Raw genomic sequence first — 24,675 nt, forward strand, 5'->3', positions numbered from 1 at the left:
TGGACGTATAGAATGATGAAAGGCAGGGAGGTAGTTTATAGTTATGAGACGTCCGCTAAGAAAGGTTTTTGCAATAGGGCCAGATTAAGCAGATCCAAGGGCGGACGAAGTGAGGTTTCGCTAGTATTCCAGCTTCCAGCTTCCGTTTTTCCTACCACCTACAACATGGGTATATTCAAGTCAAGAGCGAATAGGCATCTTCTAGGCAAGCGCGTTCCACTATAGGCTGAATCATCGCTTACTGTCAAGCATGATTGCTGCCAAGCGTATATATCTATTTTTGTTTTGTATAGAAAATTAGGTATATATCTTGAACATGGCCATTTTTCGTTATGTTCTTTAATTTACAATTTACTTACTTTATTTAATTTACAATGTTGTTTGTTTAATTTTGCAATTAGGTAAAAATGGTTTTGGCGCTCATGTCATAAAATTTGCGTCGCGCTTTTCACTCACGTGAAAGTCATAATTCGGCGTCTCGGTTGCGCTTCGAATTTTATCCAGATCGTACCGACGCGCTGCGCGTTCTTAAGCCCTGCGAAATAATATTTGTTATAGCTTATATAATCTAAAAAAAAAAGTATAGACTATGGTCTGGCCATCACACGCTCTAGTCTACTAATCAATTAACCCGCTATGAACTCAAGTTCACACGTCAGTAAGCCGTTCCAATAACAGCGCATACTAACTGCCCCGTCCAACGTTTACCAACTAATGTTTATTTGATCAATACAAAAAAGCAACTCGACCGTTTCCCATCCATTCTGTTCGTCCGTCTGTCCGTCTTCGACAATTAGGTACCGATCCGCTCAGCCACAATGGCGTAAATAAACTGATGGTAAACGGAAGCTTCTTAAATTGTTTTCTAAACATTTCGGTTGTTAGTTACGAGGTTGGGGATTGGTAGGGTGGCCATGGCTTTTGGAGCCCAAGTTGGGAGGAAATGACCCGTTTAACCATTTTGATTTTAGAATTGAGTTTACTTTACTTGTCACCATTAATTTAAAATGCAAAATTTTATTTATAAAATCAAAAACCTGTAAAATAATAGATATGCCCAATGACATCATATTGAAGTTAGTCAAAAGATAAGTCGTGATTTCAGATAACGAATGAGTATAACGAATGAGTACATAATTATTATAATCACTCAAAAAACATACCTCTAAGTGGATTAATAATAAGGTTTGATTGGACTAGTACAAAAAATTCTAAAACGATTGTAAGTCTTCATCTAACATCAACGAATGATTATTTTATTTACTGATATTTGAAGTATCATTATATAAAAACTCTCTATCATTATATTAAATAACAACTCTCTAAAAATTTATTTATCAAAATATTTTGTTTGGATTGGAGTCTACAGTTTACAAAGAAACAAAAAATAGCTTCTTTAGAGGGTAAAGGTCGGTTACCTATATACATGAATAGTGTGCTTTTAGAAAGTATATGTTTAATAGTAGCTTCTTTGGGATGTAAGATTACATAGCGAGTGTCGAACAAAGCTGCTCATATAAAATTATTATCAACGAATTTCACATGGTAAGTGTCACATAATTATAATTAAACTTAACTTGGTAAGTTCGTTTGATTTTTTAAATATTCTCAAAATGACAGCAGGGCAAAATAGATGATCCGTCGAAATCTCGAAGTGTGGTTACTCTGGTGCATGATGGCAGCACAAAGGATTGACGGCTACCGACGCGGCGCGGCGATTATTTTATGTTATTTTAGTTTATTTTATTGGAGTCGTATTTGCCTCTATTGTGGATGCATTCATCGTTGACAGGACTTAACGGGGATGAGTGGCGAGTTTTTTACTGAGCGTCTAACGAGCCCGGGACTTTAACGTTTTACTGTCCACGGGCTGTTTCAGTAGTTTGTGTGTGTCATTACAAGATACTGTTTAGGCTGCCTGTCCACCAAAGCGGAGCGAGGCAGCGGAGAAATGGACTAATGCGGAGCGGAGTTGCATACTGTGTCTGTCCACCGGAGAGGAGCGTGGCTGCGGAGCAGAGTGAGAAAGTAGTGTGATGCCGAGTTGCAGACGTAATTCATCGCTTTGAACTGTTTTTATATAAATTTTTAAACTAGCTCGCAAGTCCCTGTCTACTGAGGAGGAGCTGAGAATTTTGCGATTCTATTGGTTAATATTTCTCCGCTTCTCGGCTCCGCTGCCTCGCTCCGCTTCGGTGGACTAGCCTTAGACTTAGCCTTTAGCTTTAGCTCGTATTGCTACTATTACTACTACTACTTTTATTAAAGAACTGTTTAGATTCGGCATGTAATGAGGTCCTGGGTCGGGCTATGAAATGTTGTGTTTTAATGTCTTATCATTTTTCTTCACCTCCTACAACGGAGACCTGGCTTGTCCTTCAATTAGATTGATAATGACGAGAATGTAACACTACTAACATCTCAATTAAATAAAGGAGGTTATTGCTCTACATTTATAAGCTATTTTTCATCCCCGAAAAATTCATGGTTCCCGTGGGGTTTCTGAAAAACAATACACGCGGATGAATTCGCGGGCGTCCGCTAGTCTTTCACACAATAAGGTACCAGGATACAATAAGTTGATAGGAGTATATCACGGGTATGTAGTGAGGATATGTACAGTCGGCGCGGAAGGCGGTGCCACAGATTGGCGTATCCTGCGCACAATGAGGATGCGATCAGCTACATTGGCTGCGGCGGATGCCTCGCCGTGTGTCAATCTTTATTGCTGACCACTGTCCGGCAGCTTCCTACCTACTTACCTACCGGGATGGCGTGTTGTGTACCTACCAATATACTTACCTACACCAATTTTATACTATTAAGATACCTTACGTGCCTACAAAATCATCGTCGTGCCTCCTCTGCCTCCAGCTATTTTTTTTATTCTTTACAAGTTAGCCCTTGACTACAATCTCACCTGATGGTAAGAGATGATGCAATCTAAGATGGAAGCGGGCTAACTTGTTAGGAGCAGGATGAAAATCCACACCCCTTTCGGTTCCTACACGACATCGTAAAGCTATATCGCTTGGCTGTACGTCTTTCGACGATTACGATCTGGACCAATTAAGAAAAACTTAATTCACTCAGCCGGGGATCGAACCCAGGACCTCCTTCTTGCTAATTCACCGCGCGTACCACTGCGCTATGGGGGCCGTCAAAAGAGTATTGAGCAAGACAGTGTGGTAGGGTGAATATTTATAAATATACACAATATTTAAATTGTGCCAGGGTGTGACAAAGATTTAATACTATAGATAAGTTACATGTCTACAAAATCACCGCAAAAAGTGATCCGAATTTAGCTACTCCACTGAGCGCACACATGCATAATTTTGTGTTTACTTACATTATTTATTTATGTATATTATAGTTTGTACACTTCCTGAACACACAATTCGTTAATGTACACAATATATAAGTATTACCTATTGTTTAAGTTGTTAACTGTGCGACAAAATTAAATTAAGATAATTAGCCATTGTTCGTCTCAGTCACAGAAAAGATATTACAACCAGTAGTTGGACTTCATACTAGAGGTCGAAACGCGAGCTATACCTACGCTCCTTGAACATGGGGTGATCGTAGGGTGAAGACAGTCGCGACTGTGCCGCGGTGACGAACGAACGCACGGTGTATTAACAGAGTAAAGTGTATTAATAGTATTAGATTTTTTTAATTATGACCAGTAGGAAATACTGTGCCGTTTTTGGATGCATGAATTCAAAATTATCCCATCCAGAGATAACTTTTTTTAAGTTACCTGGAAACTCTGAAAGGTTAACTTTAAAATAAATTTACTTATTAGTAGGTAGGTACATAATCTTGTATTTTTTAATGGATAAGGTATTTCCTTTTATCTCCAGAATAAAGGTAGGTATCTGGATTAGTAAATAAAGTGAATAGAGTAAAGGAAAGTGATTGACACGATTGAAATATGTAGCTATAAGCGGTTCATGAATCACGATACAGTAGGTACGATAAGCTTGTATTAAAACCTCGACTGCTTGTACAATGTATTGTATGACTGTGCTCGGATCATTTGTGTTTTGTTACCCGACTGCGGCGAAGCCCAAAGGAGGAGTATGTGTTTGAATGTTATGACTTGTTGTTGTATGCGGGCGACGGGAGGAAAGGACTGCGCGGGTGTGAAGTCGTACGCGCTGGGCATCGTTACCCCCCTCCCGGACCGCGCCGACCTTCGGGAGTATTACGAACAAATTTGCCAAGCACACATACTGATAAATGATATGTCATTAGACTCGTCTAGATAGGCCGAGTGTCACTGGGTAACTTAGTTCTTAAAAAATCAATATGGCGGATTTTATGCACTTTAATGTGCAAGCTCATAAAACTTTTGCTCAGCTTGGCATTGGTGACAAGAATTTTAACCGACTTCCAAAAAGAATCGTATCGTATTTACAGCGATATTTCCGTCATTTGTAAACCGTTTCTTTTTTGTTTGGATGAATATTCTTTCAGGTTAGTCCCATTTTTTTCATGTCAGGATCTGATAATGGCATCCTAGAGAAATCTAGGGGAACTATCGTATCGTAGGGACAATTAGTGCGTTTGTTCATTGTTTCATTATCTATTTTAAATCACTACAATTTCATGAAGGTATTTATCTTTTTTTTTATTTGTTCACGTAGTGTGGAGGTAATACCTAGATGGCATCACCGAAATAAATATGTTTAAGAATACGACCAATCCTTCAAGATCATTGACGTAGTATCAGCCTTAATTAAATCAACCAATCAAAAAACACGCATTTTTATTTATCACTTCCCATTTTACTACAATTTACAAAGTATTTTATTTGTTTATATAAAAAAAGTTTATTTACAATCACAAAACTAAGTGGAAACACAAAGTTAGCAAATGTAATTAAATTGCTGCATGCGGGCAGCCCTATGACATGTTTACGTACCGCGCGGCTGTAGGTATTTATTTCAAAAATACGGCCGAGTTATTATACTGCTTGTAATATCTTTACTGTGTCTCAGTTTCGATGCGCTAGTGTCATTTCTATAGTATAAAATCTTTGCCTACCTACATTTGAGCCATTAATGTCAGTAATTATTTTATACTGGCGGACGCTCTCTTCGTACGCGTGAAAATTAGTTTTTCACAAATACCGCGGGAACGATGGATTTTTCCGAGATAAAAAGCAGCTTATAACAATAATCTCTCTATTTTAATGTGGAAGTCCTATTAAAATACGTCAATTAATCGTTCCGAAGATTAGCATGGACAAAAAACAAAAGTTTTGAAAAAAGCTCGTTTTTTTTTTGGTACCTATCGTGTAATTATCACTTGAGAATCAGAAGACATTTATTTTGAAATCATAAATAGGCGCTTCAATTTTCTTTCTAAGTATTGATTTGCTTTTCTTACATAAGTACACCTTTTCACAATTTTAATTCATATTACTATAAAGGTCCAAATTTTTTATATTGTTATCTTGATTGTAACAAAAGTAAATTCCCTATCGTATCGGAACGGCGTAAATATTTTAACAAGACGGGAAGCCAAATTATTTAAAAGAAAGAAAAACAATTTAAGCTGACAGAAGCTCATTGAACAGCGAAACGTATTCAAATATCTGAAATTGTTGACAAATTAAGTTCCCTACCCGGACTTGAACTCCCTTACCACTTGAGAGCGCGACTCTCCAAAATTGTGTTAAGCGCAACCTTATTTTTACCATCCATATAAAATATTATGACCTCTACGCCCACGACATAAAGCTGCAATTTCAATGGAATCTATTTTCTAACAGCATTGATAAAGTTGTCTTAATATGCGAAGGGACGGGACAGAGATGTTCGTTTTACTAGTTACTCAATTAGGCCCTTTGTATTTGTTTATCAGAGTTTGTATAGCATCAGACAGGGATAAAACTATGTCTTACATCGTGCCAGAAAGGGATGCAGCGTGTAAAGTAATTTGAGACAGTTCTTTTCACGCGTAATACGTTCCTATTTTGAATAGCAACACGAACTGGCGGGAAATGCATTTAGAATTTGTTCTTTTTTTTCTTTTTAAACGTAATGGCGTAGGTTTTGTTTGATTTGATACGTTCGGAAAGTTAATGCTGTTGATGGGTTTTGTAACGTTTAATGTTTTGATTGATTTGTTTTTAGACGTTTGATATCAGATAAATTATATCTTCAACTCGGTGATCTAAAATAAAATAGATCTAGTTGGGAAGTCAGCTCACTCCGGTAATTTAGTTTAAAAATTAGATTAAAATAAAAACAAAATAATTAACTGTTCCGTGGTTCTAATATTCTAGGCTATAAGCCGACTCTGTTCGTAGTATTTAACAAGGGAATAGTTTTCACTTAAAACTTAGTTTTTAACGGAAAACTGATTTTAACCTACTTTTTAAGTTTTTAATTAGGCATGAGCCTTGATTAATGCCAATGCCTCCAACACCATGGTCTGGCACCAAGTGCAACGGCTCTCTGTAACCCGTTTAATGTCATCGGTTCACTTAGGGGGTCGACAACACTGCACATTCCGTTGCGAGGTCGCCAGCACCTTGGGACCCCATTGTCTGCCATACTTATTACTTACTATAGAAAATACATTAAGCTACTCAAATACATGTATGACATTACAACAGTTAAAGAACTGTTTCGTATGATTTGATTTGGAAACAAATCAATCAGAACATGGCGATCAATGGAGCGGCGAAGTATCAAACTATAAAGAGTATCGTTCGTATTGATGTGACGTCATCAGTGACGTCGTTCACCCTCCAGCGAGATTGAGCAAACACGAGCTGACTGCGATCAAGAGACAAACAGTGATGGACGGTTTTATGTCAACGCTTGCTTTCAATCAATTCTTGTTACTGTTCAAATTACTTGTTATCTACTTGTACAACCAATGCCTGTTTATAGGAGAATTGCAACTTAGCCTATCCAGAGTTTTAATAAATAGTGCAACGTAGAAAGCTGATTGTAGCATATTTACTCAATCAATTACATTTCAAAATCAGTCAAATAAAACATTGCATTTGTATGCGGTTATTATTTTTGTGTTTTATTATTCAAACTAAAATTAAGTTACCTTCAAATAGGTAGGCTTCTTCACGAGCACTTTCAAAAAGTCAAGTTTATATATTACTGAGATAACAACTGTTGCCATAAGAGACCACAAGCTCATATAAATATTATAGGGCTAACAAATAACATGACATTGCTCTTTTAAAAGAAAAGTAGGTACAAAAATGATATAATAAACAAATTTTTCTGTTTATGTCATTATGTCTTGATTACAGCAATATATGAATCTTTGCCATTAGAAAGTCACCAATGGGCTTTCACACAGTAAATATAATATGGTTGTTGACACATTATTTTAATTTTTATAAATTCTATTTAAAACCTGTTGAACCAAATTATAAAATACAAGTAGGTATGTAGTACTCAATTTTACAAATGACATTAATTTTAAGTATAGACCATATTATGCAATAACATAATACGGTTAACTCTGAGGGTAGTAATAAAAAAATTAAACTGGTTGCATAAAGCCATCCCGTAACGTTCAACCCCACAAAGGCCACCTCGCGAGGCACAGTAATGAACTCTTTCTACAGAGCGACTCTGCTAGGGTAGCTTCCCTTCGAGTTATTGACTTTAAAATCATACGCGGAGAAAACTTTACCCGAATCTCGGGATTTAATGCGTTAAGTTACGTTCCTTACATGGCAAAAAGCCCATCATTCTTTCAGCACGATTAAAGTAACTTCTTTAGCTCTCCCTCTCAACGTCCGTTTACACTTTTCGTAACGCATTAACTTCGATAAGAAGTTTTATTTGAAAAATGTTTCATAACCATTGAAAGAAGTACGACGTACTAACCTTTGTACTCTCTACTTCGGTCCCTGATAGCCCAGTGGATATGACCTCTGCCTCCGATTCCGGAGGGTGTGGATTCGAATCCGGTCCGGGGCATGCACCTCTAACTTTTCAGTTGTGTGCATTTTAAGAAATTAAATATCACGTGTCTCAAACAGTGAAAGAAAAACATCACGAGAAAACCTGCATACCAGAGAATTTTCTTAATTCTCTGCGTGTGTGAAGTCTGCCAATGCGCTTTGGGTCAGCGTGGTGGTCCCACAAGAGGAGAGGAGTGGATGATGATGAATGATAGTTTTGGCGCAATGTATTTTATAATGTACGACTAAATTTGATATAAAGCACTATTGATCCATTAAACAGATGGGTGAAGATCGTTTCTAATACCGATCTTAGACTATAATATACTCGTAGTAAACAATAACTTTGAATTTGTAATGGTTATGATCTATCTATTTGTTCGGTTAACCATTACCTATAGTATGCGCATTATCATCTGAGTCGTCCGGTCATAAAAGTCAAAAAAGATAGGAATGTGCAGCGCGCCTACCTGCGCACCCTAATTATCGATAAACGGCTACCTGCGCACGTGCTAATGATGAGTCAATAATGATTTGGACGATTCTGATTGGTCGGTTTCTAATGTAATTGCATTGCGTATTTTTTTTGCTATAAATGTGTTTACTGCAATTAAATAAATACATTCATGTGTTACTCGTTGCGCACTATGGATACTAATATATAATAAATTTGGCAGAAGACGAAGATTCTGATGATGAAGACTCAGATGAAGATTAATTTTATTTAGTTAATAATTATATAATATGAAATATGTATTATATTAAATCAAATATTGTTAATTTTTTTAATTTTGTGAACAAGATACGATAATAAACTTTACTTATCGATAATATGTCTTTCATTGTTACACCCTTCACTAGACGGCTCCATAAGACCCATAAGTGCAAGCGAGATAGATATAGAGAAATGATTTATGGCCCTAAGACTCAGTTGTTAATGCTATTAGTATAGTACCTATTGAATCAATACAAAAATTAATATAGGTTATTAATTATAATCTATATTACTTAAGTGCCTACTTGTAATTTTTACGCCAGGGTACACTAAACAAAAAACAAATGAAATAATTTAATATTGTCACCCAAAAATTCCCACGTGAAACCACAAGCACTCAATATGGAAACAAAATCGTACCGAAGTAACATGAACTAACAGTTTAATAGAGAATGGCTTCTACTTGATCTTTGTTGTTTGCAAAATACACTCTAATGGGGGCCTTTTATCTTTAAAAGCTTGACGACCCCTCCAAGGCCCCTCCAGACCCCTTCAGGCCTCTCGATTAGTCAAGGGTTGTGTTAAATTATAAAATGGTTACTTATAAACGCTTTGGTAATACTTTGGTGGGAATTGGTGACTTGTGATTTTGATTCGCGCTTTGTTTTCGAATCCTTTATGGATTTTGAGTTTTTGACTTTGCATTTTCAATCGAGGGCCCTCAGTAGTTTCGTTTTTGAGTGAGCACCACAAAGGGGGCTTTTTTTAATGATTTATTTTGTTTTAGAAATTAAACGCGCAATTATTGTAAGTAATTTGCAATGTGTGAATTTTCCAGCCAGGTGGCGTCTTACAAGTAGGTCTTTTGAATTGCCTTTTAGATTTCGAGTAACTTTGTAAGCGAAGAATTTTTAATTTTGTATAGGCAAGTAGAGTACCGGCATTACTTTGTAGTTTTTTTTTAATAGACTAGTTTTTCTAGAGTGAAAGGTGCGCGTGTTAACTTTTGTAAAGAAATAAATTTATTGAGAATTAATTAAAGATTTTTAATAGTTAAAACATTTAACATTACTGTGGGTGTGGTTAATTCTAAAATTATGAAGATTGTATTTTTTTATTTCTACGCTTTCATTGTTCATAATAAATTAAAAATCTGCCTGAGTAAACTAAAGAATAAAACTTAACAACTCAAAAGACAGAACCAAGTTTTACCTACGGAAGAAACTGGACCGGGCTGGTTCTTTAATTTCTACTTACTTTTCTTCAGTTTACACACACAAACGTGTTTGTCCTGTCACAGTACATTTAATGCCAAATCATTTTTCCAAAATATATTTTATGTCTATATTTACTATCAGAACAGGTACTTTTGAGGAGAAAGGGGAATAGAGGTCACGTTGAAAATCATAGTTAATTATTATTATTATATAATGTACGTACAATTTAGACAAATATTCCTGTTCCTATTCTATATTATTGACTTAACTAATTTTGATAATAGTAGTTTTTTTTTTATTCTTTACAAGTTAGCCCTTGACTACAATCTCACCTGATGGTAAGTGATGATGCAGTCTAAGATGGAAGCGGGCTAACTTGTTAGGAGGAGGATGAAAATCCACACCCCTTTCGGTTTCTACACGGCATCGTACCGGATCGCTAAATCGCTTGGCGGTACGTCTTTGCCGGTAGGATGGTAACTAGCCACGTCCGAAGCCTCCCTCCCAGCCAGACCTGGACAAATTAAGAAAATCTCAATCTGCCCAGCCGGGGATCGAACCCAGGACCTCCGTTTTGTAAATCCACCGCGCATACCACTGCGCCACGGAGGCCGTCAAAATATTATTTATTCTATGTAACCTACCAAACTCTAGGTAAATTCCTTATTCTTTTCTTACTATTTTATAAATTATGTAAATGGAAAAATAACTAACGTGCTCTCTTAAGTGTAACACAGATTATCAATCTGGGTATTTATATTAGTACGAGTGGGTATCTCTAAAAAGTTTACAAGTTTTTCTGTCGTGTACGTGGAAGTTGTAGATCATACATTGCCCTGCTACCAGCGTACTTGTGTAGTAATTATGGTAATGAGACAATACAAAGTACCGTGCCAGCATGCTATACGTGGCTGCTTTTGAGCCGGTTTTGCATGCTACGTTTGTTTTATTGTTATGACATAGAATGAGGCACACATGCGACATTTTAGTTGGATTATTTCGGGTGTCAAACGTTGTTTTTACTTCTTTTGCTCAAAAAGTCTATCACTGGTACGTTGTAGTGTACCAGAGGGTATTAAAAGTGAAATTAACACGTTCGCTGCGGCACTGTACTTTACACTGGTGCGTTACGAGGTTTCTTGACCTCATACTAAAACTTTATGTGGTGTGGTACGAGGTCCGTCGACCTCTTAACTCTTGAAGAAGCTGGACTTACGTGGTCAATTGACCTCGTACCGCTGCAAACGTGTTAAAAATGTTTCCAAATAATTTAAAACAGTGATACAGTCGGTGGGATAAACGAATAGTCCTACTCTAAGTATCCTATGCCCGTCTCCTGGTTTCAAGCTACCTCCCCACCAATTTTCAGCCATATCGGTTCTGCCATTCTAGAGTTGAATGGCGACTAGGAAACAATTTTATAATACTTAATTTTTTAACTCTTCATATCTTTTGAATTAAATGTCCGAATTTAATAATTCAAAGAGATAAATAAAGCACTCGGGGATAGTGTAGTGTTCCCAACAGTGAAAGAATTCTTAAAATCGGCTTAGTGGAGCCTTGAATTGGGTCCGAAACTACAGCAAACAAACATACAATCAAATCTTTCTCTTTACAATAATAGTATAAATGTATTGTGCTAGATATTTTGTCGCGTGATTCTTAACTGCAAGTGTGAGCGTGTTGTATAGTTTATAACCTTTATTGGAAAATTATGAATATTGACTGATTGTGATTTAAGTGATATAAAACTTGATGAATTGCATCGCGCGATGTAAATCATCCGTGAATATCTTAATGGAGCCATCAGGAATCTTTGATAAAAACATATAAGTTTTCTCTCCCTTTCACATAGTTTATGTATGTACCTACCAGTATTTCCTTATTCCATACATGCAAGGTACGTTATTCTTAGCATTTTTAATTGAAGCAGGAGCTATTTTTCGGAGTTCATTATGAATGATAAATGCTTTTTTGCTATTTCCCTATTTCCTATTTTGCTATTTCCCTACAATGTACATGTATTAACGAGACTTAGGGACAACGACTTCGTAGTATAGTGATTTCGTAGATCCAATCCCTGACTGTGTGTATTGTACATGATCAGTTCTCTTTTTCCTTCAACAAGTTCAAAGGACAACAGGCACCAAATTATAAAAACTATACCCAGGTCGTACATAATATATTTAATGTAGTGGAATATATAGAATAAAGACTCGAGTTTACAGTAATAATGGTCGCATTATTGCGGGAATCGAACCGACAACTTTGGTTACAGAAGTCAGGGTCACTACCCACTGCGGTACTTGGTTATCAAATAATGGTTCAAGTAATAACATTAAAGCTGTTACGAGTATGTTACATCATCTCACATTAGCATCGGCCATATATTGACTTGTATTTTTTTCTCTCACAGTATTTTTTTTAAAGAATATTTGCCATATCTTTTTTTTATATATCCAATATTCTTTTTCCCCCTCCAACTAGTCGAGAAAGATCGTATTAGGAGTGGGTACGACAATAGACCAACGGGGCAGGGATCGAACCACCACCTCTCAGTGATAGTTCGACTGCTCTTACCGTTGAGCCATTGAGGCTCTTTACAAGTGCTATCTTTTTTTTTTATTCTTTACAAGTTAGCCCTTGACTACAATCTCACCGGAGGGTAAGTGATGATGTAGTCTTAGATGGAAGCGGGTTAACTTGTTAGGAGGAGGATGAAAACCCACACTCCTTTCGGTTTCTACACGGCATCGTACCGGAACACGAAATCACTTGGCGGTACGTCTTTGCCGGTAGGGTGGTAACTAGCCACGGCCGAAGCCTCCCGCCAGCCAGACCTGGACCAATTAAGAAAATCTCAATCTGCCCAGCCGGGGATCGAACCCAGGACCTCCGTTTTGTAAATCCACCGCGCATACCACTGCGCCACGGAGGCCGACAATATCTATAATGAAAGGGGCTAAGTTCCTACTCGACATCGTACCGGATCGCTGAATCGTTTGGCAATACGTCTTTGCCGGTAGGGTTTTTTAATAAAATCGAGGCTTATGAATGACGTCATAAATTCGCACTAAGGCATAGAATGTATAACAGTACGCTACTAAAGTGATCTCGTGGTTAGCTCATCTAGTCCCAGTTCGTGTGGTACAACAGTCCCCTCTCTCCTCCGACGGAGCGTGTAGCGTGAAACATCGGGTTATAATATTATAGTGTCTCGCGGTGCGCGGCTAATTGTTATGGGAGTGGGTGTCCGGTTGCCCACCGGGGAATTGGTTGTTATGCTAAATCATATTTTATTAGGAGATTACAACTTATAGGTACATCAAAATATTAAGCTAATAATAAACTAATATATTTTTTTTTGTAAAGAGGAGACGAATATCTTAGCATTCCATGGATTCAACGTGCAGGTGCCGGGTCCATCGCGTGGTAGAGAGAAAAACACCAAGCAAATTCCAGGACTTGTGACTACTGGATGTAGGGTTAAGGAATTCCTTGATAATCGATCAACACTCCCCGTTCTCTGCTCGTGTTGTTTTCCGTGCCTATCCAAATTTGGTTAGATCCTATTAGAGCAGCTTTGGATACTCGTTCTAATATAGAACTAGCCTCAATCCTTTTTGAGCTCTAGATACTGAAAGGCTTATAGCTTTACGTATAATTTAGAGTACTCTATCATGACGACGTGAGTAGGTAAAGACCCCTATCCAGGAGCACCTTGCATCCAACCAACTAGTGCCTTGCTGTTCCTATTGCCTCACCACACGTATGGCAAGATTTTTCAGTGGCTTTCCCCCATCGTACTAAGTTGCCATAATATTAGAAAATACGTGAATTTCCCAATTAAAAATTCCAAAATATTTTATATGTAGGTAACATACGTCGTCGTCTTATTTTAATAGACACTAAACTCACTCTAGAAAACTTACTAATTTTAGTATAAGAATTGTGGTCACTAGCCAATATTTTCCTGCCACTAATCCGCACTGTACCTAGTCTATCGACTGATTGCAGATCAAACCTAGAATTTTTTTTAATGAATCCCTGGCCCTGGAATGAGCCTATAAATATCTGATTGGCTGATCATTGATGATGATTTAAACACAGTAATTCCAAAATGAATCAAAAAATTCGAGTAAAACTTTAAAATAAGTTATAAATAATTCCCACACTTAGAACCCACACTTTTTTTATATCTAGTACACATGTTTTGATGCAAATAAATGTTTTGAATTTGAATTTGAACTACTAATATAAAAATATTTATAGTTCACACAGAAGGTACAACTTAACTAAATTGACTTAAATTAAAACTAATACTTAAAAATAATTATCATTTGGTAAGGGTGCCCATCACGCAGGCAGCATTACCTCGTTGAATTCCGATTTAATATACCTAATTAATATTTATTGATTTTCTATATTAGACAACATCACATTGCGGCGACTCTAACGCAATATGCCGCATTAAAAACACAATACAGGGTGCTCCGGGAGGCGGAATAACGTGATAATGAGCGACTCTATCAGCATTGCAATTAAAATTAGTCGTATTTTTGACGGGCGGCGGCCTAACGACGTTTGCCGCGCCGCTGCAGGCGACTTTGTGTTACGTTTGTCGTAGTTATTTCATTTTGTACGTTTTATTTTGAGACTAATGAATTATGTCAAGCTTACCTTTTCTTTTCTTGTGCTGATTTTGTTTGGTTTTTTTAATTCAAACAATTATTGCATTGTTTTTATAGAGGGTGTTATTAAATGTTTGCATTGTGCATTGTCAATGTTAAATACAGGGCCAAGTCTCTCCCTTTGCCTTTAGACAGTGGCATAACCATAAGGTTTTTAACTAGGGTATGCACTATAACTATGTATTCTGTGGTCCAACGTAGGTTTGTGTTGAACTGGTGAACTGAATTAAATGGGACTTTTACTGGAAGATAGAAAAGGTTAGAGCAACATATAGACTACTTTTTTACCCGGGAGATTTGTGAAAAACTGAATTCCACGTCGACCGCTAGTAGTAAATATTTTAGAGCTCGACACAGGACTCGACCTCAGGACGTTATGATCCGAAGCAGTGGTGTGCAGGTTGTCGATCAGGGTAAGAAAAATTAACCAAACTGGGAAAAATCTTCATTTAACGAGCATGAAGAAAGCAACTTTTAAGGTTATAATACAGTACCTAGTAACTGATCGTTTGAATAGTACACTGAGATACATAATAGGGCCGCTGATGGTAAGTGATGATGCAATCTAAGATGGAAGTAGGCTAACTTATGCACCTCCAACTTTTCAGTAGAGTGCATTTTAAGAAAATTAAATATCACGTGTCTCAAACGGTGAAGGAAAACATCGTGAAGAAACCTGCATACCTGAGAATATTCTCTGCGTGTGTGAAGTCTGTTAATCCGCATTGGACCAGCGTGGTGAATTATTGGCCTAACACCTCTCATTCTGAGAGGAGACTCGAGCTCAGCAGTTAGCCGAATATGGGTTGTAACGACGAGACAACTCACCAGGCATCCTTATAGATAGATTAATCTCAATACAAACCCATACGTACTTACACCCTGAGACGTAACGGAACACAATCCGATTACACTGTAATTCACCCCCCAAAACCTCATTATTCCCGACCCAAATAACGTCGAATATCACGTAAATGAGTCCTTTGTGAGACATGAACGTTTAAATTACACTTACCCGGGTCTCAGGGCTTCAGGCCTCAGGGCAGCAATTACAGCGAAGCTTCTCTGTTGCGACTCCTTCCTGAAAACCAGAGATAACTCGATTTTTGGCGAACTTTATAGCTACTGATGGCAAAGGCCTTGTCAGCATAAGCCTGTTAATTTTAATAAGTGGTTTACTTAATTTGGGGCTCTGTTTGTACGCCACTAGATTGTGCACACGATTTTGTCTGCATAGTAATGTTTTTTATTCAAGGTTTGGGGATTTTTATAAAATTGTTTGTCCTTTACAAACAATGGGTCCCGTAATAGCTTGACATACGCTATAGAATGATGGCTGACAGCAAGGCCTTTACGGTTTTTAAGTCTTCAATGCAATTTATTTTTTGTAAAATTACATAAGTATAAGACTTTTTACGGAGGTCCCCGGCTGGGCAGATTGAGATTTTCTTAATTTGTCCAGGTCTGGCTGGTGGGAGGCTTCGGCCGTGGCTAGTTACCACCCTACCGGCAAAGACGTACCGCCAAGCGATTTAGCGTTCCGGTACGATGCCGTGTAGAAACCGAAAGGGGTGTGGATTTTCATCCTCTTCCTTAACAAGTTAGCCCGCTTCCATCTTAGACTGCATCATCACTTACCATCAGGTGAGATTGTGGTCAAGGGCTAAAGAACAAAAAAAAAAACTTGATGTTTCTATCGGATATTATTTTTAAATATCTACGTAAGTACATAATTGTTTGCACTAAGGAAACTTTCATTTCTTCTACTACGAAGTAAGTTTTACCAAAAAAACATGTGTTCATTTTTTTTCATGTTACACGAATATTTATAAATTGAAGTTTTACAGAATAGGAAAATTTAAACTTTTACGATTTTAAAAATTTTCATGAGGCATACTCGCTAGCAAGTCTGGAATAGCTTGGAAGGAAAATTGTCGATGGTAATGAATACGTTATACATTCATAATTTCCCTTTCTCCATACTGAATTTTCTTTCTGCTAATACATTTTCAGCTTGTGTAAAATTTTTTAACCCTGAGTCGGGAAGTTGGTGGTTAAAGCATTGGTCCTGGTCATTATTATTAACATCTTAGAGTGGTTTCAAAGAAAAATTAACATTAATCCCGTCAACCCGCGTTGAAACAGCGTGGTGGGCTTAAAATCCATATCACCTCTCCTATTAGTACAGAGGCCTGGCCCTGTAGTGGACCATTAAAATAGATAATAGATAGATAGATATTCTTTCACAAAGACAAATGCAAGTGAAATAAAACCATATTAAGAAGAGATCAGCATACAAAAGGCGGCCTTATCGCTAGGTAGCGATTTCTTCCGAGGACATCAGCAGGTGGCGTAAAACAAAAATAACCATAGTATTAGTAATGATGATGAGAGGAGACTCGTGCTCAGCAGGGAGTCGAATATGGGTTGATAATGATGATGATGAATTTATCCCTTGGCCGAACGACTAGTAGGTACGGAGTTGGTATAATGGATGACATAACACGACTATGACCTGTTTTAAAACTAATGACCATTGTCGGTAGAGGGCGCTGTCGAGTCGAGGGGCTCGTTAGCGAGTTGTCACAGGCGGCAGCGGCGACGGCGTTCAAACATTTTGAATTTCGTTCAAACTTCTCTTTTTAGGAAATATTCCAAATTATAATTGCACGTAATGCACCGAATTTTGCATTTTTAAGAACAAAATTTTAATAAAAAAAAAATTCAACCGACTTCAAAAACATAAAACATACTGACTAAACTAAAAAGTGAAAATAACACCATACTAAGGTCTATGTATCATATTGTTCCAACTGATGATCAGTTTGAAGGCGTGAAAAAACATACAGATGAATTGAGAACCTCCTCCTTTTTTGAAGTCGGTTAAAAAATAGCCCTTTTCGGTCCAGTGGTTAGCTTACATAGCTTCGGATCAGTGGCGTGCATTTCATACATAGGTATATTGATTTTCGTCGTATTTTCGTTTTTGTGGTCATCGTACATAGTAATTTCTACGCTGTTTTACACCAAATGGCAATGATGTTTTGTTTTAACAATCGTCTAACATGAATATTTCAACAAAATTACGTAAATACTAGATTTTTTGTTAAAATAACGTTAATACTTGCTACTTCCACTGCGTAACATTAGTATACTAATGTGATGCAAAAATACTAAAATTTTACCTAAAATTAAGTAAAAATACTAAAATTTTAATAATTTAATACTAAAATAACGATAATTATGTAATTTCATTGAAAAAACGTTAGCCAATCGCAAAAAAAATCAAAAATACGAATAAAACGACTTAGTGACTGATTGAGTACACCGAGATACATAATAACCCTGCCGGTGCGATTGTAGTAAAAAAAAAATCGTTAAAAAGGTAAACTTTGTCCGAACGTAAGGTAAACGTCTTTGCTATGTATTAAGTATCAAGTTTTATAAAAGAAAAATAAATAAAATATCAAATCAAAATTAAAAATGTATTTATAGACGCATTGTTTCCAATTTATATCAATTTGATGCGAATTTGTCGTTTCCATCTCATATCCCATTCAATGTCGGTTCCAAAATAAGGCAGGCATGGGACAATCAAAATTGCGTTCTACCTTCACTGAGATTCAATAAAGATAATACAATATGACGGCGGGCCTGGGGGGCCTTTATGCACGCAATAACCATTGCCCGGCCGCGGGTACTGTAACTTTTCGATATACCCGCATATTTATTTAATACAATCCAAGGTTATCAGTCGGATCAAGGTCAGGCGGTTAACCTGACCATGGGTGCCACAAGCCGTGTGATTCCCTCACAATCGTGGCAGTATTGCACAGCAGCATTGGTGACTTTGAGCCGTGTTAGCCCAGTGGATTCCGGAGGTCGTAGGTTCGAATCCGGTCCGAGGCATGCACCTCCAACTTTTCAGTTGTGTGCATTTTAAGATTTTAAATATCACGTCTCTCAAACGGTGAAGGAAAACATCGTGAGGAAACCTGCACACCAGAGAATTTTTTTAATTCTCTGCTTGTGTGAAGTCTGCCAATCCGCATTGGACCAGCGTGGTGGACTATTGGACTAACCCCTCTAATTCTGAGAGTAGACTCGAGCTCAGCAGTGAGCCGATTATGGGTTGATAATGAAGGTTATCAGCTGAAAATCAGCGCTGTATGTCCAATATTTGCATGGTACATGCAGCACAATGCTGAGCTGAATCCTTTTTCAAGATTGTGCCAAATATGACACAGTGGTGTTCTGATGCTTAGACTATAGCCAAGCTATGGTATGTTCGTTGATGACACTTCCATGATATGCGGGCAACGGGGGAAGGACTGCGCGGGTGTGAAGTCGTGCGCGCGGGGCATTACTACTTTAAGTATCAGGCACTAAAATAGTGTTAAGGGGCACAAATGTGGAACAATTTTTGAAATAAATGTTTTTACTTCTTAACACTCCAAAGCTAATTTGAAGTATTAAAAAATCGTGCCTTACTGTAGCCCTGCCTCCTTGGTCCAATATCCTCTTTGTAGCCTATGTTACTTCGGTTAGGGTCCTGGGTACGAGTCCCGTGTCAGGCTATATTCGTTCCAATAAATTCAGAGAGTTCGTTAATCGGTCCGGAGCCTTTAGCCAAGTTGCACTTCGATTCTCTTTCTACATACGCTAACGCTTCAAAAACTAGAAAAATGTATGTGAATGGCAAATCCATCGAAAACTGGGTCACGTGACCAGTCAATAGCAAATGTCATTAGCATACATTTTTGAATTTTCGAAACGTTTACGATCGTAGAAAGAAAATCGACATGCCACTTGGTTACACGGGCTGCTTATTATTTTTAATATAGAATGATATATTTTTTTTTTATTCTTTACAAGTTAGCCCTTGACTACAATCTCACCTGATGGTAAGTGATGATGCAGTCTAAAATGGAAGCGGGCTAACTTGTTAGGAGGAGGATGAAAATCCACACCCCTTTCGGTTCTATACGGCATCGTACCGGAACGCTAAATCGCTTGGCGGTACGTCTTTGCCGGTAGGGTGGTAACTAGCCACGGCCGAAGCCTCCCACCAGCCAGACCAGGACAAATTAAGAAAATCTCAATCTGCCCAGCCTGGGATCGAACCCAGGACCTCCATCTTGTAAATCCAATGCGCATACCACTGCGCCACGGAGGCCGTCAGATGAAGAATGATAATTGTTACAAAATAATCTTAGTCCTTAAAGTTTCTTTTTTTCTTTTCTTTCTATTCTAAAACTGCTAACCTGTTACAGAGCATCGTGGTATATGCGTGGCGGTGCTTCCTCAGAGCTAGCTCGAGAAGACATCAACTTCTTCACATTTCCTGATTTTTTCAACTTTAGGCGGCCTTTCTAGTCTGACACTAGCAAAAAAAAAATACCATGCCTATTGCAAATAATAATTAATAGAAGAGTCAGGAAACGTCGAGAGCTCTCAATACAAAGAGCAAGTGACACAAGTGCTAATCATTGACCCGGGGACGGAAATAGAGGTGACAATTGATCGGCACTTGACTAATTAATATCAGTTTGACTGACGCGTCAAAAAAGACAAAAGTATGTGTGTCAGTTAGTTTATTTGACCTCTCTGTGTGAGTCCTAGTGACTATTTACTACTTTAGGCTTTAAAATTGACTTAGAATAGGTATGCAAGACAAAAATTATAAATAAACGCATCTTATACATATATTGTTAAAAATGTTTACGTATTTTAGTAATAAACTTTTTTTGCAGAAAAAGAAAATATGTAACGAAAATTCCTGTATTAAACAATTCTAAATCACGAAAAATAATTAGAATCATTACCTAAAGTAAAGTTTTGGGTCCAGCAATCAAAACAATGAAAGAAAAACATACATACAGCCGAACGTAGAACCTTCCTTTCGGTTAAAAATGGTCGGTCCCCATTACTAAACATTTTTCTTTTTTCTAAAGAAAATAAAATTATCGAGTTATTCGAGCTGTTCACGAGCAAAACATTTGGCGATTCACATTCGTAGATATTTTATTTTTATAAATAGAAAAATGTGTCGTTTCTAGGGATTTTCTACTGCCTTAAATCGTCGAAGCTTAAATTACAAGAAACTTTGTTAAGTTTGTATTTAATAGGTTTGCCATTACCTTTTACGATATTGTCTAAAATATTTATTAAAGCCTCACTTGAAAATTCTCAGACTTATGTTGAAAAATAATTCGTTTGCAATAATTTCTTTTTATATCAGGCATTCGCTAGTAAAAATTTATAATAACATTTATAGAATGCATTTTTTAAAATATATTTTATAGAATAACATAAATAAGTTTCTTAATATACTGGGAATTCATAATTTTGTAATAGACTTAACCCTTACACTGCGCTGGTGTTTTTCTGTAACATTTTTGCCTGTTCCTTAGAAAATATGTAACTTTTATTTTTAATTAATGTGGATGGTTTTGCACATGAATATTGATAAAAATTATAAAAAACTTGTATCGTTGTAATGAAGAATTCGATGACACGTATTAATAAGGTTTACTGTATTTCTAAACTGAATAAGTAGATATTCGTAGTCATTAGTGAATAATATTGTAATGTATAACATAATTAAACTGTTGTCACAAATATGCAAAAACGGGCCTGGTGTGGGCATTAATACTTATTAGAATTTTATTTTGGATTTTACGACATTTTTTGTATTACCTAATATACATAATATGTGTTCCGTTGCATTGTCTTTATCGTTCACAGTGAGCCATCACTATGCTGACGTGTCAGAAAATTTGCTGTTTATCATAAATGACACGTACAAGTATGGCTAATGAGGGAGGTGCTTTTTATAATATTTAAATAATAGGTGTATTCTCAAATGACGTAAATTACTTAAGTACTGAATTTTAATCAAGACAATGTTCATTAAGTAATCTGGAGCTGCCTAGTTGATATTGTAAATAAAATATAAATACAAACATTATTTAAATATTACTAAATAACAGCTGTGCTTCGGATCACGAGGTCCTGCGTTCGAGTCCTAGGTCGAAATATGTTTTTTTTAATTCTTTACAAGGTAGTCCTTGACTGCAATCTCACCTGATGGTAAGTGATGATGATCTAAGGTGGAAGCAGGCTAACTTGTTATGAGGGGGATGAAAATCCACTCTCCTTTCGGTTACTACGACATCGTACCGGAACACTAAATTGCTTGCCGTCTTTGTCGGTAACTAGCCACGGCCGAAGCCTCCCACCTGCCAAAATTGAGCTATAAATATTAAGTTATTCTTACTTGAAAAAAAATTTCATGCATGTTCATGTTATTTCTATACATCTGATAGGATCGCAATCAAATCATACATCATCATCAGCCCGCCAACCCGCATTGCAGCAACGTGGTGAGGTCTCAGATAAGATAAAGAGAAGGCCTGGCCCTATAGTAGGTAATTGAAATAGGCTATTGATAATTTAACTACTGACGTATGCGGCTTTGTCCGTGTTTATTGTGTTTTTTAAAAAACTGTGAATTCATAATATCTATCAAAAGGTAAGACTATATGGAGAAACATAATATACCTGGTAGTTTTTAACTAAGCATTTCTGAGCCATCTGCTTGATCTATCAGTTATTATTACAAAAAAGGTAAACTGTCTTATTTGTTACACTAATGTCTATAAAATGAGTAAACAATTGAACTTACGCCAGTAATAAATGATTATGGTATAGGTTAATTATTATTTGCGGAATGCTTAGAAAATACCACGACAAATACGGCATGTAATTTTAACAAGAGTTTTGACGAGCTATTTACATTCAATTACTAATTAAAACATTGCTAATTAATACGACACAACTTCTTCATGCGTTAATAATGGTTTTTTATGCATAGATAATAAAACTTATATGTATAGTTTTAGTTTTTACTATAATACACATTATTTATATTTCAGCACATTAAAATAAAAGCTTGTTTTTGAATTTATTACATAAGACACTCTAATAAAATGAGTTATTAAAAATTTAATTTAATTTAATTGTGTTTACATAGACACAGTATCTACTTGGAAAATACCGATTTGAATTTACTCCTGGGACTCCAGTCATCTAGCAATAATCATGTGAAGAATTTGTTCTGAAAAAAATCTTCGAACCTCTCCTCATCGGTTTTATTTTTCTCGTCTAACGCATGGTGCGAGTAACCAGAGCCTGTAGCGATTTGGCACGTCGATTCTCTTTCTACAAACGCTAACGCTTCGAAAACTAACAAAATGTATGGGAATGACAGATCAGATCGACAACTTGATCATGTGACATGTCAATCATAAATGTTTTCCACCTATACATTTTTAAATTTTCGAAGTGTTATCGTTTGTAAAAAGAGAATCGACGTGCCAAATGGCTACAGACCCTAGTTACTCCCATCATGAGTTAGACGAGAAAAATAAAACTGATGAGGAAAGGTTTAAATTTTTTTTTCAATAAAAATTTCTTCACATGATCAATTTATTAGCTAAACCGTGGACGTGATGAATTATGAAGAATCATTAAGGGGTTTCTTATTGACTACGGGTCCCTAAACAGGAATAAAACATTGTCAAATTTAAATAATCATAAATTCTGTTGTGCGATTCAACCCGTAATTACCGAATGGCATGGTATAAAATGAAGTATTAAAAAAGCTCGTATCGGTGCAACACGCTCGATATCAATCTGGGTGGATTTATACCCAAACGATCCGCCTTCGATATATCACTGCTAACCACCTATACGTGTATCGGATCGGTTCTTATCTGTTTTCCTGCCTTCGTTTTTGACACTGTGGTGTGTTAATATAGTTTAAACTTCTTGGTAAAAATGGCTAAAGGTTTGAAAACGGAATTGATTCAAGTAACGTTGCAGATAGAGAATGAATGAACGTTTATTATAACCGTTATCAGTTATATGCCTACCGTTCCTTAGCTTGATTCCTAGCTAGAAAGAATCTGATAGTGTCATAATACGCACAAATAACGAATTAATGAATTTTTTCTTTATTTTACACCAAAATAATGATAAATTGTAACAAACAAGATGGAAAAGAATCTTTCACTACAGTAAGAAAATCAAATCTGTTTATTAAAGATTTTTTTATGACATATAATAAATATACCGTACACACGCAGTTGTAGTTAAACGGGACTTGGAGCAAGTTAAAGGCTTTGTTACATTGAAATCAGACGTAAGAAATTAAAGTTATCCAAAAACGCATTACATACGAAAGAATTTCCTTGTATCTAGTAGTATTCGTATCCCAAAAGGTACGTTAGTCTGGAAAAGCACTACCGCTATGCTTTTTTCTGCCACCAAGCTTAGTCGCTTGATTCCGAAGTTTAGTTTCCCTAGAAATTAGGCACAGGACGCTACATACATGCAAGCAGATTTTTTTTACAGACACAGCTATAATAGAATCTACATAAAATAAAATAAATAAAAACAATGTAAAAATTCGTTCGTATTCGCGTTACGATTTAAATATATCGCAAAATAGGCAATCCAACACGATAAATTTAAAACCATCATTAATTACACTAAAGTGCTTTTAAAACCCAATTAATAGGTTAAATATGGTTCAAAAGGCATTAACATTCGTCTCACTAGCCCAGACATTGTACGAGCGAGACAGAATGATCGATATCGACAGTTTAAACACAGTAGTAAGGCTGTAAGACACCCGACGGCAATTAACTCGGAAATGCCATACATTTGAACATTGCCCTGTAATTTCGCCCGCCAAGGTGTTAATAAGGCCACGGGTTGCGCTCGAGGGTTAAACGTTTTTATTTGCGTCGTATATTGATTTGTATCTTTGTATTTAGTTAACAACTTGGAATATACTGCTTTTATAATATTTATTTAGTTAGTTTATTTGTATCATTAACAGATACTAGGATTATTTATTTATTGTATATAAAATGTTGGTGCTTAGCGAATCATAGGCTAACCACTGGTGCGCTAACTGTGCTGCTAACAGTGGTCACAAGGCCATGGGTTTGAAGTTCTTAGGTTAGGTTTCTTAGCGCTATAGTCAAGCGATTAGGTAGGTTTTATTTTAGACAAGTTAGCTCTTGA

Source organism: Bicyclus anynana, chromosome 13 (genome assembly GCF_947172395.1).
Source record: "Bicyclus anynana chromosome 13, ilBicAnyn1.1, whole genome shotgun sequence".
In the NCBI taxonomy this organism is placed as follows: Eukaryota; Metazoa; Arthropoda; class Insecta; order Lepidoptera; family Nymphalidae; genus Bicyclus; species Bicyclus anynana.